This window comes from Oncorhynchus mykiss, chromosome 3, assembly GCF_013265735.2.
Source record: "Oncorhynchus mykiss isolate Arlee chromosome 3, USDA_OmykA_1.1, whole genome shotgun sequence".
NCBI lineage: Eukaryota > Metazoa > Chordata > Actinopteri > Salmoniformes > Salmonidae > Oncorhynchus > Oncorhynchus mykiss.
Window position 1 is genome coordinate 70,461,134 of NC_048567.1, and position 15,740 is coordinate 70,476,873.

The following is a 15,740-nucleotide window of genomic DNA, read 5'->3' on the forward strand; positions in this document are numbered from 1 at the left end:
TCTGCTGACGGCAACATCATCCAGCATGACCGGTTTGGCGGTGGGTCAGTTATGGTGTGGGGTGGCATTTCTTTGGTGGACCGCACAGCCCTCCATGTGCTCGCCAGAGGTAGCCTGACTGCCATTAGGTACCGAGATGAGCTCCTCAGACCCCTTGTGAGACCATATGCTGGTGCGGTTGGCCCTGGGTTCCTCCTAATGCAAGACAATGCTAGACCTCATGCGGCTGAAGTGTGTCAGCAGTTCCTGCAAGAGGAAGGCATTGATGCTATGCACCGGCCCGCCCGTTCCCCAGACCTGAATCCAATTGAGCACATCTGGGACATCACGTCTCGCTCCATCCACCATGCACCACAGACTGTCCAGGAGTTGGCGGATGCTTTAGTCCAGGTCTGGGAGGAGATCCCTCAGGAGACCATCCGCCACCTCATCAGGAGCATGCCCAGGCGTTGTAGGGAGGTCATACAGGCACGTGGAGGCCACACACACTACTGAGCCTCATTTTGACTTGTTTTAAGGACATTACATCTAAGTTGGATCAGTCTGTAGTGTGGTTTTCCACTTTAATTTTGAGTGTGACTCCAAATCCAGACCTCCATGGGTTGATAAATTTGATTTCCATTGATAATTTGTGTGATTTTGTTGTCAGCACATTCAACTATGTAAAGAAAAAAGTATTTAATAAGAATATTTCATTCATTCAGATCTAGGATGTGTTATTTTAGTGTTCCCTTTTATTTTTTTGAGCAGTGTATTATCCATGTCCTTGTTCAGCCATATTACAGTTCTTCAGGTCCCGTTGATAGTCTTGAACAAAGCTCGTCCAGGTTGTCATTTAGTGATTGTACGTTTGGCAACGGCGGCCTAGATGCTCGTCAACGTAGTCTAATCATGACGCCGCCTAACTTGCTTCTCTTTAGCCGCAGCTTATTCATTCGAGTCCTGGGATCAGGGCCTGGTCTGGGGTAAGCATAACGTCCAGAGCTGCCGACTCATTGAAGTAGAACTCTTCATCCAAATCGAGGTTAGTGAAGCTGGTGCCCAGAAGTTGTTTCAGTGATAGGAAATGATGGCGGAAACAGTTAATAAGATCAGCATAATAAAACACACTAAACAGCAGGATTGGCCTGGAACCTGTAAGACCGCAGCTATCCACTGCAGTGCCCAGCCTGTTCAGGATTCCCCACTAACTCTCAGAGTAATTAGTAATAGTGTGTGTGTGTGTGTCTACCTTTGTGTGTTATAAAAACAAATCAGGGCCGAGGGCTCTGATTACAGAGCAGAGGAATGCAGCACTATCAGCCCCTCATCTCATTCTCTTTTTCTATTTCTCTCAATGTCTTATCTGATTCCTTCTCTCCTGCCCCAGCCTCTGCCTCTCTCTCTGACTTCAGTCAGCTAGTTTAAAGAACATTCATGGACTCACCTGACAGTTACTTGACAGTTTGCCTTCAAGGACTAATTTGTATGGTTTTTCAATGTGTGGGTGGTGTGTTTGAGAGAGAGAGAGAGTGTCTGGCGCTGCTTTTTCAACTCCTACTCTCAACAGCTGCATAAAATACACCCAGACTTTCCCCTGCCAACTCCCCTCCCCTCCCCTCCTTCTCCCCCCACCCCTCTCTCGCTCTCTCTCACACATACACAGACCACACCAGACCTCCGGCTAGGCTGGATATCCCAGCTTCCTCTCCTATATTTGCCACTGAGACCTAACAGATGAGTCTCAACCAACACAATGTCTCCCTCCCTCCCTTCCTCTTTCTGGGTTTGTCTCTCTTCCTCTCCTCCTTTTCCTCTTTCTGGGTCACTCTCTCTTCCATCACATTTCTCCAACTCACTGCATGGCATGACTTTGCAAAATGCAATATTGAACCCAAACATGTACAGTCCATTGTCCATGGCTATCCCCTTTCAATATATTTGTGTGGGGTTGCATATTTGAGGGTGAATTGTAAGATAATGTTTTAATATTGTAGGTAGTAAAGGCCAATCTTCCTTACATTGGTCTTGAACTCAAAGTACATATCTTCTACCCATCTAGTTCACTGTGTATGACTCAGTTATTTTATACACACACACACACACACACACACACACACACACACACACACACACACACACACACACACACACACACACACACACACACACACACACACACCTGCTTAAGAGGGCCAGTAATCAAAAGGTTGCTGGTTCGAATCTCTGAGCAGACTAGGTTGCAAATCTATGTGCCCTTGACTAAGGTACTTAACCCTAATTGCTCCTGTATGATGTCAAATTACTCAAACGTAAACGTAAAAATGACTCACTGGGTTTTCAAGTGCCAGAATTTGACAGCTCATTATTGAACTTGGAAGATCTGGTTCTCTCTCTTCTTGCGTTTTTTTCCACTTTCCTCTCTCTTACTCATAATCCTATATTTTACCTATTCACTTTCCTTATCCCACTCTCTTTCTCTGCCTGAGCGTTCCATTACGCTATGCTGTCATCCCTCAGTAAATTTCTACCTTTCACTTAATTTTTCTCTTTTACCGTCACCCTGTCACCCTCCCCCTTGTCTCTCGCTCATATTTTGTTTTACACGCCCGCCCCAACGCGCTGTGTGTGTGTGTGCGCTGGAGGTTTATGGTAATTGCGGTCTCCCGACAGGCCTTCTGGGTAGAGTCTGAGATTGGGAGAGTCTCTCGCAGTACAACACTCCACTCATTCCGCTCCGCGCTCCCGCGGGTCCGTTCGGCGTCCTCAGCAACTCCGCAAACGAAGCTACCAAGGGCTTTAAGATGAAAAACGACGGAAAGTTAAACAATTCCGATTTTTCTCACAATATCGCTGGATATAAATAGTATTTTTGGAATAGATCGGGAATGACGAGAGTGGAAGTAAGAGCGTTGAAACGGCGTGCTCAAATAAAACCCAACATGGCGCTGTCTACGACCGAGTTGAATTAATTTCTGGAGTCCGCGGACATCGCCACCTGTATGCTTGCGCTCTGGTACACGGTACGTTACCACGCCTCTGGGTCGTTCTGTAAAGAATGATTGAAAATCTTTCTAGGGATTTGTCACACGAAGTCGATTTTTGGCGACGTTTTCTCTCTTTAAAAAAGTATTTTGAAAATAACACACCGAGTGTAACATTTGGTATAATTGACTGACAAGTAAATACACAGTAAGAAACACTTCTGAATGTTTATATCCAACGATTTGAATATTCACTGGCCCGGGAAGGGATGGATGTCTATGCGTTTATAAAAGAATCCTAACCTAAACGCACGGATCTTTGCTCAGAACTGTGAACAAAAACTGTAAAAAGGCGTCAAATTGAAGCAGACGATTGGAATTAGCGGCTAACTGCCAGGTAAGACAATTATGTGGGCAATAAAGACGTTTGGTGTTTTATTCTGTCTGCCACTGTTGAATTGTAAACAATGGTCTCCCCGTTTGAGAGGATAGACTATTCACAATATAGGCTATCACCACAACGACTGCGACATAGATGGATTTTTCCAAATTGACTGTCAATCTCAGAAGTGTAAACATTAAAATACGAAGAAAATTGTCTACAGCTCTTGTACAGGTTCGGAGTGATTTGATCTCCGTGTGTGAGAGAAGGGGGAGAGAGTGGAATGGCAACTTCTAAGAATAGCGCATAGGGTGGTCTTTGTGTGTTTCGGCGGGGCAGTGGCATGTGGTTGATAAATAACATTGGTTGTTTAGTCATTCGGCCCTGGGCTAGGCGACAGGGGCAGTCCTGTCAACCAGGAGAGACTGAGTCGGAAGGTCAGGACGAGGCTTCGCTGTCAGCAGTCTGGTCAGCGAACGATTCCAATAATGTTTGGATTGAAATTGACTGATAATACTTGTTCTTTGTTAATTAGGCTAGGCTACTAAATTAACCTTATTTTCTTCAAAAGAGCGAAGAGTGTTTTGAATCGAGTGTTCTTAATCTCTGTGTGTGTGTGTGTGTGTGCGCGCGCGCGCGCTAAACAAGGTTACGGAATACAGCCTCGCCCTGACAAGAGGAGCGATTTGTTCCGTTTCAATACGGGTCAACACTGTGTTTTTGAGTGCTTGTAGTGGGAGTGTGAGGTACAGAGGAGAGCTAGTTGACCCGGAGGGGTAGAGTGCGAAATGTGCGGAGCAGATAGAAACTGTATCGAATGCTGCATATAGACCGACGTACCACACACGGGATCTGTCAGTGGAGAAAAGCACCGAAAACACTTCAGCTTTTTGCCTCCCTGCCCGTTTAGGGCCTAAATCACCACCTTGCACCAGCAAATTCCTTTAACCTACTTTTTTGGTAGATATTTGTATTGGCTATTGTTACTCCTGTTGTCCATGTCCTTACTGCACACGCAGCTAAAGCCCCGTGCCAGGTTTTCTCAGCGCATGCAGCGTGTCTCTTCTGGCCAGTGATAGAACACTAATTGGGGATCGCTCACGCGATCGATGTTCCCTAGCTCATTGGCGAGGTTAGTTACGGATCTAGAATGTTAGTTGACCAAATCTTCTCTGGTAAAACAAAAAAATATACCAGTATAGTACACCAACACCCACATCCTGTTTAGCATATAATTAGGCTATACCTCGCTTGCCTGCGCATATAGCCTAGGGCCCCAAGCCTATCGCTACTATGCAAGGAGGAACGGGCCATGGGGAGAATCTCAATTGCACACTCCTGGCGTCCTCTCACTTTCTTCACAAAACCCATTGCAGGAGAAGGTCAGAGGGGGACCTTCTAAAATCGGTTTTGAGAAGGAGGCGAGGAGAGATGACGCAAGGAGTGTGCAATTGAGATTCTCCCCATGACCGACTCTTTCCCCAACTACCTTGAGCTGGGTAAGGAAACTGAGATATCTGACAGTGTTTCCCCCTCACTGTAGCAGATAAGTGATCACTTCATATAGACCAATAGGCAGTGGGCCAACGTCAGTGAGAGTTTGCATTGCTATTGTCCCATGACATGACTCAGCAATGATCATAAGTAGGCCTACCCCGAAAGGGGGAAATTAAGAGCTGGTTGTGGTCTGTGCGAACTGAATCATAGTAGAAGCAAGTGGGAACGTTACATTTGAGACAGTTAAAGAAATGGAAAGTCTTGTGTGTCTTGAAGAGTGAAAACAGTAGTTTGGTTTCCATGTTAGTTGACGTTTGAGACTCCCCTGTTAGTGCTGAATATAGTACAGTATTGGGAAGGAAGCATTAAGAGGGTTGTTGTTTATTTGTTGTACCCCTACAATATAAATTATATGAACCAGGTATTCGATTCCAAAAGCCTTACCACGTGATGTTCCTTCAATCGCGAGTGACAAGCGGTGTGCTTACCTTCCTCCAAACCTTGAGTGGCCTTGCTCACAGCACAGAGCGCGCACACACACAGCATGTGGGGGAGGTTTTCTATTTAGCCAAATCTTATCGATTTGTTGGATAATGCCACCGTATGGGATTCCAGACGGATCTTTGCGTAATGAGGCGCACTTAGCATCTTTCTAACTATTGTGATTGCTTGTGAGTGACCCTTATTTTTAAAACGTGTTTTATTTACAAAATATGGTCACATGAAGTGGTTGTTGTATTCTCCTTTGTGGGATTATTGAAAGACAGTCTGGATAAGAGTCTCTGGATGCCCCATAGAAAACGACCCGTTCTTCACCAAACTGTGTTAGTGAATAACAATATCGTTTAATCAGCAGCAGACCTACGGTTCCTTTCGATTACTGAGTTGATTCCACCCCAGGCTACTAAACTTCATAAAGCCTAAAACCGCTATTTTACATTTTGATCTGGCTGCAGGTCATTTTTTAGAGCATCCCATTGGACTGTTTTGTGCATCATTTCCCACTGTGCTCGAGCGAAGAGATCACCCGCGCTGGGCCATTCCCCAGGTGTCCGTTCGCGCGCAGAGAGAGAGAGAGAGAGAGAGACTGTCTGTTTAGGGCATTAGAAGTTATTTTGTGTGAATGCTATTTTGTAGCCGCCACAAGTTCATGAATAACTTCAACAGACATGGGAGAATCCCCCAGGTTTATAGCGCTTGCATTCTTGGCAAACCTTTTAAACATCACGGGTTGCGAGCCTGGTTGAATTGCTCGCCGTCACGCCTAACAAAAGGTCGAAGGGCTGATCTCCGCTCCACACATCATACCAGGGATTCCTAAACTCGGTCCTGGGCCCCCCCTTGGTACACCATTTGGTTTTTGCCCTAGCACTACACAGCTGATTTCAAATACTCAAAGCATGATGATGAGTGGGATATTTGACTGGGGGGCAGCAGAGTTAGACCCTGCACTATACAATTACCATCATGTCCATATGGGCAGGTTGTCTGAGGGTCTTCATAACCCTATGTACTAGAATGAAGTTTGCCTAGACATTGATCTTAGGCCAGTTTTGCGTTTCTCACCCTTAAATGATTGGATATGGGAGGGTATAACCTACTACCCCGATCTGTACCTGTTGCTGACATGCTTTGTTGTTTTAGGTCACTCTTTATGTAGTGTTCTCTCTCGTCTCTTTTCGTGATGTGTGTGTTGTCCCCGCAGGAGGCCTTTTGGTAGGCCGTCATTGTAAATAAGAGTTTGTTCTTAACTGACTTGCTGAAATAAATAAAACATAAAGTACCTGAGGGCACCTTCTATACTCGGAGCTGGTAGGCTACTGGCCAGCCGTTTGATGGATCTCGCATTTGTAACGGTGTCTCAAAGGCTCCGCGCAGGGAGGCGTGGAGATGATAACCGGCGGTGTACAGGGACAACCTCATCGCTTTTCCAAACCCATGTTGGGTCGTTTTGTAATCGTCTGAAATCAATGGATCTGCGAGGAGGAATCCATGCGCTGATATGTCAATATAATCCTATATGACCATGCAGTTAACCACGTCTGTCACCTGACTTTGGTTCGATATGGTACTTTGATGAAATGGACAGTCAACCTTCTGTATTTTAAATGAGGATGTGAGAAATCATGTCTGTAGGCATATGACCTAGATATTAAAAATAACCGTCATGTCTTTTATTTCATGGTATATCGTGCTGCAGATATAAAAAACAATATAGAGATGTATATTAACATGCTGCAGTTATGGCGAAGTGTGACGTTTTATTTTGAGCTTGTGTTGGTACATCCACTGTCATTATGTTGTCCTGCGGTTGATTGTAACCCAGAGTATATTAGGCAAATGCTTTCTGGTTACAGCGTTGCTGAGACTAATCTTCAGTCCGCCCGTTTTAGGCTGTCACACTTGTTGTTTGTGGTGTCGATTTACTGAATAAAACAACAATCACAAATCCACCGCTGCGCTCTTGGCTGTTCATGCGATGTGTGAGAACAGAAGTGAACGCACAGCGGAGAGGCGGGGGGGGATCGTGTTTCTGCGCGCTGCACGGCTCCCGGAGGAGACGTCATGGTTTGATTGAAGCTGTGCCTCCGCATAGGCCTCCCGGGACCTTGCTCTGAAACGGGAGATACCTTTTTTCCTCTCTGATTCACAGAGCTTTTAGTTCCGCGGAGGCAACAAGCGCACGGATCACTTCCCTACAGAAAGACTTGCCACTGTATAGCACCCACAGCGCCGGGGAGAGCGACTTGGAAAAACTCATACTGGAATGAGAGACCGACTGTTTGGCACAAGGCCTACATTTTATTTTTAAATGTGACATTATTTTGTTCTTATTTCAATTAATGGGGAATACAGGTCAGAATTAAGTGTGTCAACCATCCCTGGTCTGTCCTTGGTCCGTTATTGAGTGTGTTTATATTTTCGTTCTAATGTTGCTTTTGTGCAAGGTGGATTATTTATTTGGCCTATATTTTCATGATCTCACCGAAATAGAATATTGGGAGAGGATGTTGTTTGACACCTTGTCACCACCTCAGCAGGCCCGTTTTGATGCAAGGCAGTTCCATCACATTTGCAGCCAATAATTTAAAGCCAAAGAAGATTCGATTCAGATATTATATTCCCAAATAAAATCTATATTAAAATCGAGGCATGCCTTTCTCAAACCTCACATGTATACTAGGATGTAAGTAAGCATTTCACTGTTGGTCTACACTTGTTCTTTACGAAGCATGTGACGAATACAATTTATATTTTGATTTGATTCAAAGAAAGGATTTGAGATAAGGTGGGAGGTGACAAATATGCTCATCCTTGTTACTACAATCCTGCCTCTCTGGGGACATAAAAGGCCTATTTAGTCCTAATTTGGACAGGGATGAATGGTCTGGTTCAGCGGCCGTCGCCTGTTCTCCAGTGACAGCACGGACCACACAATGTCGCGGTTGTTGGCGGTCATGCTGACTGTCCTGCACCGACTTGCATGCGCCTGTGTGGAGGGAGGGCGCGAGGCCCTGTGATGGTGTATATCAAGTGTTAAGCTAATTTTATGTTGCTGTGGCAGTACTGTTGATATTTAAACTAGGTAACTTGCTACACGTGCACGCAATCGCTGTGCAGACTAGGTAAAAAGCACAACCTGGCTCACGTGATCTCCTTACCGGGCAGACCAAAGGGCGCGATAGGGGGTGGCGAACTTGATGACGTAGGAATGATTTAAGGGGTGTTCAAACCAAAGACAAAAACTCTATACAGAAACAAATGCAGTGCCTTCAGAAACTATTCGCATCCTTTGACTTTTCCACATTTTGTTGCAGCCTGAATTTAAAATGGATTAAATTAAGATTCGTTGTCACTGGCCTACACACAATACCCCATAATGTAAAACTGGGATTATGTTTTTTTTATTTTTTTTTTACAAAAATTAAAAATGAAAAGCTGACAAGTCTTGAGTCCAAGTCTTCAACCCTAATCAACTTTGTTATGGTGAGCCTAAATACATTTAGGAGTAAAACTGTGCTTATTAAGTTGCATGGACTCACTCTGTGTGCAATAATAGTGTTTAACATGAGTTTTGAATGACAACCTCATCTCTGTACCCCACACATACAATAATCTATAAGGTCCCTCAGTCGAGCAGTGAATTTCTCACACATATTTGACCACAAAGACCAGCGAGGTTTCCCATTGCCTCACAAAGAAGGGCACCTATTGGTAGATGGGTAATATATATATATATATATATATTTCTTTATAGATCTGACATTGAATATTACTTTGAGAATGGTGAAGTTATTAATTTAAAAGGAAAACTCTGCACACTGCTGCTCACACTCCCAGGTGATTTTATGCATTACGTTTTGGATGGTTTATCAATACACCCTCACTAAAAATATACTGGCGTCCTTCCTAACTCGGTTGCCAGAGAGGAAGAAAACTGCTCAGGGATTTCACCATGAGGCTAATGTTGACTTTATTAATGACTGTGATGGGAGAACTGAAGATGGATCAACAACATTGTAGTTACTCTACAATAATAGCCTAATTGACAGTGAAAAGGAAACCTGAACAGAGTAAAAAACATTGGCAAAGAAATTAACTTAATGTCCTGAATACATGAGACAAATCAAACACAACACATCATTGAGTCCCACTCTTCATATTTTCTAGCATGGTGGTGGCTGCATCATGTTATGGGTATGCTTGTCATCGGTTGTGTTTCAGATATTTTTGGGCCCAATAGAAATTAATGATAAATAATATTTAGTCACTTATTGTAATTAATATAATATATGTCTAAACACTTATACGTGAATGTGGATGCTACCATGATTACGGATCATCCTGAATGAATCGTGAATAATGATGAGTGACAGTAAGACGCACAAATATCATACTCCCCTAAAAATGCTAACCTCACACTATTACATTAACAGGGGAGGTTAGCATTTTTTTGGGGGGGGGCAGGGGTTATGCTATTTGTGCATCTGTAACTTTGTCACTCATTATTATTCACTCTTCATTCAGGGCTATCCATAATCATGGTAGCATCCACATGAATGTAGAAGTGTTTAGAAACATTATATTCTTATTTACAATAAGTGACTCCAAAATAAGACAATACATTGTTTACTATTCATTTCAATTGGGCACAAAATAATCTAAAACACACCCAAAACAGAGCAAATGTATTCAACAAATGTGCAGAGGCACAAGCTTGATGTAGTATGAATATGGGACCAAATACTTAACTTTTTACTACTTTAATACAAATGTCACATTTTAAGTTCAGTGTATAAAGTTAAGTTTAGGCATTAACTCCGAATGGTTAAGGTAAGGGTTAATATTTGGGATAGGCTTACTTTTTAACACTTTACTTTACTTTTTAACACTTTACTTTACTAACTACTTTCTATCGCTAGAGTCGAATATGCAACCTGTTGAACCAGAGGCAGATGCCGGCTTCCACCTCCTCTCCCCACGTCCTCAGAAGTCGAATACTGACTTGTCACGGGTGACCTTGCTAAACATTGATGTTATGTAGATTGAACCAGTAGCGCGTTCCACCTAGCTACCTTGCCACCACATTCAGCAGCGTATTTTGCGCATCACATAACGTGCACATTATTAAGTGTAAAAGCCTATTCTGTTCACATCGTTTAACTCGTTTTGGTATGCTGCTTTTATGGCTATGTGGGTGCCATCTATTCTGTTAATATTTGGGAACCCGTGGATGGCATCATGGCAAAGAAACCCCTCTTTAATAAAAAACTTTGAGCGATGGTGTATGGAAATTGCATGTGTTACTACTGTTCGTTTTGCCGACCATTGCACCCAAAAAATTGGCTAATTGAGGGCTATGAGACGCGAATCTGCAAACTCCCGGTGAAAAGTGCCCGTTGCCAAAAACCCTAGGGTGGAAAGCACTTAGATGTGGACCGGAATGGCATGTTTGCCTTTTTAAAGTAGGTCTTAAATCATTGTAAAGATCCTATAAGATTGGTTTTGGTAAACGATATCTGATGAGCAAATCTGTACTTACTGTAAAAAAAAAAAGGTCAGAGCAATATTTCCCATTATTGCAGTATTTTAACAACGGCTTCACTTTCACACTTGCCTCTAATTTGACAAGTTACTGTACTTTTATAAGGATTATCTAACACATGAACTGATGTGTTTATCATTTGATCTACCGTCAAGATAAGTTTCATGAATTTACAATGAAATAGAATATTTTATTAGGCAACTCTTAACAATTCCACAAATGTTAAACATATTTTCCTTTTTATGCTTGAAAGCAGTTCCCTTATTCCACCACTGGTAATGTGTGTACCACTGGTAATGTGTGTACCACTGGTAATGTGTGTACGCTTGGTCGTTGAATGTACGCACACTCTCATGCAAACATTAATATGGTTAAAACTCACATAAATATATATATATATATATATATTTTTTTTTTAACATTTTTTTATTCACTAATAATTCCACTTTGACATTAGTATTTTGTGTAGATATTTTGAATTCAGGCTGTAACATAACACCATGTGGACTAAATCAAGGGGTGTGAATACTTACTGAAGGCACTGTAATTATACCACCACCCGAAAGGTAACTTGGCGACTGGGAGGGTAAAGGGGCAGGTGCTCGGGCACAGGTACACTCATATATGTGCACCTGCCTTAGTGTGTGTATGTGTGCACTATAGCCGAGCTCTCTCTCTCGTCCCTTCCCTCATCAGCTTTCGCTCTGTGACCTTGTGTTTTCTTGGTGACTATGGTTCCAGATGCCTTGAGATCATTGACAAGATCCTCCCGTGTAGTTCTGGGCTGATTCCTCACCGTTCTCATGATCATTGCAACTCCACGAGGTGAGATCTTGCATGGAGCCCCAGGCCGAGGGAGATTGACAGTTCTTTTGTGACCTTGTGGACACAATATTCCAATTGTAGGATTATGTATTTAATTGGTCATAGCGTGCGTTCGCTATATGGAAATCATAGATTGATATGTAGCGGACCCCTGCTGATAATTTGTTGACAACTGATATATTGTGCTAAATTGTTGGGATGTTGAGATTAGCCAGTAAATCATTTGGGACTTGGTGTTAAATTTTCTCCGATGAGTTTTACTTTCCATGGTCACATTGTGTGTTACGGAATAAGATGCTGTGTATCGACTACGGGATCGCTGAAATCGTGTGGGGTGGGAAGCGAAAACCCTCTGCGCGGTTATTTAGCCCCCCTAGCCGCCCTGGGGGCTCTGCCGCCTGTCTGTCGTGCAGCGCTGGTATTCCGTGCGGAGAAGTGTTGGAGGCCTGCCCACTTCTCTCTCCGTGTGTATGAGGAGCTGTCTTGGAGTTTCCCTGCTCCCGTCTCTTTGACCAGCCCAGCCTCACATCAAATTCGCGCATCAGCGACACACACACGCTGCAAGGCAAACACACTATCTTTCGGCAGCTGCGTGTGTGCTGTTACGCATGATAAGGAGTGAAGGGTTGTCTGTTACATTTAGGTTACTCTCGTAATGAATGTTAATGAATGCCAAATAAATAAAATAAATCTGATGTATCAAAAGACATAACTACTATTTTATTTACAATGATTACAGGTGTCTCAATAGTTGTATTACCTCAAACAAGACACATTATGGACCCCCCTGGTAATTATGGGCAGACATCATTTTAAAGTGGTGAATAGATTGTATTTAGCCTAATCCAGACGCGATTTTAAAACCCCTTCTAATATTTGTTTTCGAGTATTCTTTTCGTTTTGGTAACACACAGCGGGCCCTGCGTAGTGGTGTGTGCATAATAAGCCGTGTTTTCCCCCGCCCTCGTCGCTGCGGAGAGAATCCTGCGTCACACTATTTTTTTTTTAGAGCAGGAGCTCGAGCCTCGGCGCTCCAGGGAGAGCTGGCCGAGCGCCAGGGACAAAGAGCGCGAGGGCGCCAACACTCCGCTCTGCACCCCTCCCTCCCCTTCCTCGTCCCTGTTCGCTCGAGCCTGCAGGTCGATATAGAGATAAGGGCTTGCACAGCAGCAGGCCAGGCACGGGAAAATGTAGCCCATATCACTTCTCTGTAACACACACCTACATTCTTCTCTCCCAAGGGATAACAAATTAAAGGAGGGCAACCTGGGAAGTCGGTTGAGCGTTGCCTATGAGGAAATTATCAGTGGCGCTGGTGTTTGTTCCTCCCCACATGGCATGTCAGATGGAGGTCAAGTCTCGATAGTAACAGGAAACGAGATCGACTGGAACTGAGGTCTCTCTTAATCTCTCTCCGACTCACTCGCTCTCTTTCTCTACGCAGCTCCCTCCCCTACAACACAATAATGACTGGACTACAGGTTACTAGGCTTGCTAAAAACACCCGGTGGTTTTCGGTTTAATGGTGCGAATCGGGCTCCAGCCCGGCCGCTCCCTCGCTCTCCCCGCCCGCCTACCCCCTGACCACGGTTTGTGATGAATGGCTGTCGGGAGTTGTTTGTTGCGCAAACTATTCTTAGCACCAGGGATGGGCATCGACATGCTCTGGCTTTTCCTTCCGTTACGCGCGCGCGCGCACACACACACACACACACACACAGTCTCGTATGAAGGCGCTCAGCGTGTTGGTTTTGCTATACACTTGTGTTTTGTAAAGAGGCGTTGATGTCAAACATTCCGGCTTCGGACATATGCATATATGCACTAGCATATACATTAAAAGTGCCAATTCAAAGTACATTCCAACTTTTCAATTTTTCGAGTTATTACATAAAACCAATCAGAGACCGTTATATGGAGGACCCTGCGAGTCGGCCTGTTCCCTATAATGTACACTCAAACAGAAATAAGTTGAAATGTATACTGAACAAAAATATATAAATGCAACATGTAAAGTGTTGGTCTCATGTTTCATGAGCTGAAATAAAAGATCCCAGAAAAATGCACAAAGCTTATTTCTCTCATTTTGTGCACAATTTTTTTTAAATATCCCTGTTAGTGAGCATTTCTCCTTTGCCAAGATAATCCATCCACCTGACAGGTGTGGCATATCAAGAAGCCAATTAAACAGTGTGATCATTACACAGGTGCACTTTGTGCTGGGGACAATAAAAGGTCACTCTAAAATGTGCCGTTTTGTCACACAACACAATGCCAGAGATTTTGAGGGAGCGTGTAATTGGCATGCTGACTGCAGGCATGTCCACCAGAGCTATTGGCTCTGCCATAAGCTACATCCAATGTTGTTTTAGAGAATTTAGCCGTACATCCTGCTGGCCTCACAACCGCAAACCACGTTTAACCATGACCAACCCAAGACTTCCACATCCAGCTTCTTCACCTGCGGAATTGTTTGAGACCAGCCACCCGGACAGCTAAGGAAACTGAAACTGAGTATTTCTGTCTGTAATAAAACCCTTTTGTAGGTGAAAACTAATTCTGATGGGCTGGGCTTGGCGCCCAAGTGGGTGGGCCTATGCTCTCCCAGACCCACCCATGGTTACGGCCCTGCCCAGTCATGTGAAATCGATAGATTACGGCCTAATTCATTTATTTAATTTGACTGATTTCCTTATATGAACTGTAACTCAGTAAAATCGTTGAAATTGTTGCACGTTGCGTTTGTTTTTCTCAGTGTATGTAACTTCAAATGAAACAATCATTTGCGCTCATGACTACTGGTTTCAATTAAAATTTCAGCCAATGTATAAGCAAACACTTTATGAATTTGTTGCAAATCAGCTTGCAATGTTGCTAGCCAACTAGCCTGTTAATGTTAGCCCTACCAGCCTGCTAACATTATGTTAGTGCTGCATGAGTCAACCAGTTGCTATCAACACCTAGTAAACCAACGTTTTGGAAATGCATAACACCATCGAACTAGCTATCAAATAACTGCATATACCGGTAACATTAGCATAGCTAGCTATCCACCACGGTTGACATATCTAAGTAGTAAGCCAGAGAACAATATTAACTAGTCGAACATGGGCAGGAACCCACAGAACACAATACAGAAAGCCAGCAGATATAAAGTAGAGGGAGCGAAGACTTACGGATTGATGGCTGTGTTAGCTACCAAGGAAGAGCCAAGGAGCTAGGCGCTTCAGAGGGAGAGGCAGTTTCAACGGCCAAGGGAGAGTCAGCTATTCCAATAGCAATAAAGTGCGGTAAATCCAAAGTAGATAGAGTCCAGAGGCAATAATCCAGAGGCAGCATTGGGCACAGGAGACGAGGGTAACAGCCAACAAGATGGCGATCGGAGGAAGACTCCAGGTAGATGGAAATTATCACAAAATCGCAGTCAGTCAGCTACTGTAGTGTGCTAGTAGGTTGAAAAACTCTAGTAGCCTACTTCACAGAGATTATGCTCCCCCCACGTGTGGGGAATCTGATTGGTTGTTTACATCACACCACCTCATGATTGGTGGATTGTAGCTCACCACTGCCAACACTCGGTCTGCATGGCTAGTGGCTAATGTTAGCCAGGTCGAGCTAGCTAACGCAGAGTAGATTTTCCATATAATGTTGAGAAATAGTGTATTGTGGGTAGTTTAGTAGATATCTGGAAATAAGTTAATAAATATGTAAAAAACACTAAAATATAACTGTTTGTAGTTGTAGGTATCCAGATGGTGACTACAACTACATTAGTAAGTATTTGACCACACTCTCTTACATTGGGGAGTAAAAACTCATGCTTTATACCCTTTAATGTTTTGGTAAAGCGCAAAGATTGATAGGCTTTCAAATTACTACTCAATGTGTGTGTGTTTTCGTTGTTGAGGATTTTGTGCCCATGGATATAGTCTAGGATATTGAACATTACACAGTGCATTGGCTACTCGGGCTGAACCCATTTGCCCTCATCGATCCATGCGTGTGAACGTAGCCTCTTGTTGCAGAT

General features: G+C 43.6%; 1 protein-coding gene across 5 annotated transcripts in view; it reads left to right on the forward strand.

Annotated features, from left to right (window-relative positions):
• Positions 1-2,630: 2,630 nt before the first annotated feature.
• Positions 2,631-15,740, forward strand: part of LOC110520505 (BCL-6 corepressor) — a 75,994-nt gene continuing 62,884 nt past the window's right edge. Inside the window, exon 1 of one of the 5 annotated variants that reach the window (XM_036975060.1) lies at positions 2,631-3,360. The gene's annotated coding sequence lies outside the window, so the exon portion shown is untranslated. The remainder of the gene's footprint in view (positions 3,361-15,740) is intronic. The other 4 variants (XM_036975059.1, XM_036975056.1, XM_036975057.1 and 1 more) reach the window with 4 other exon arrangements.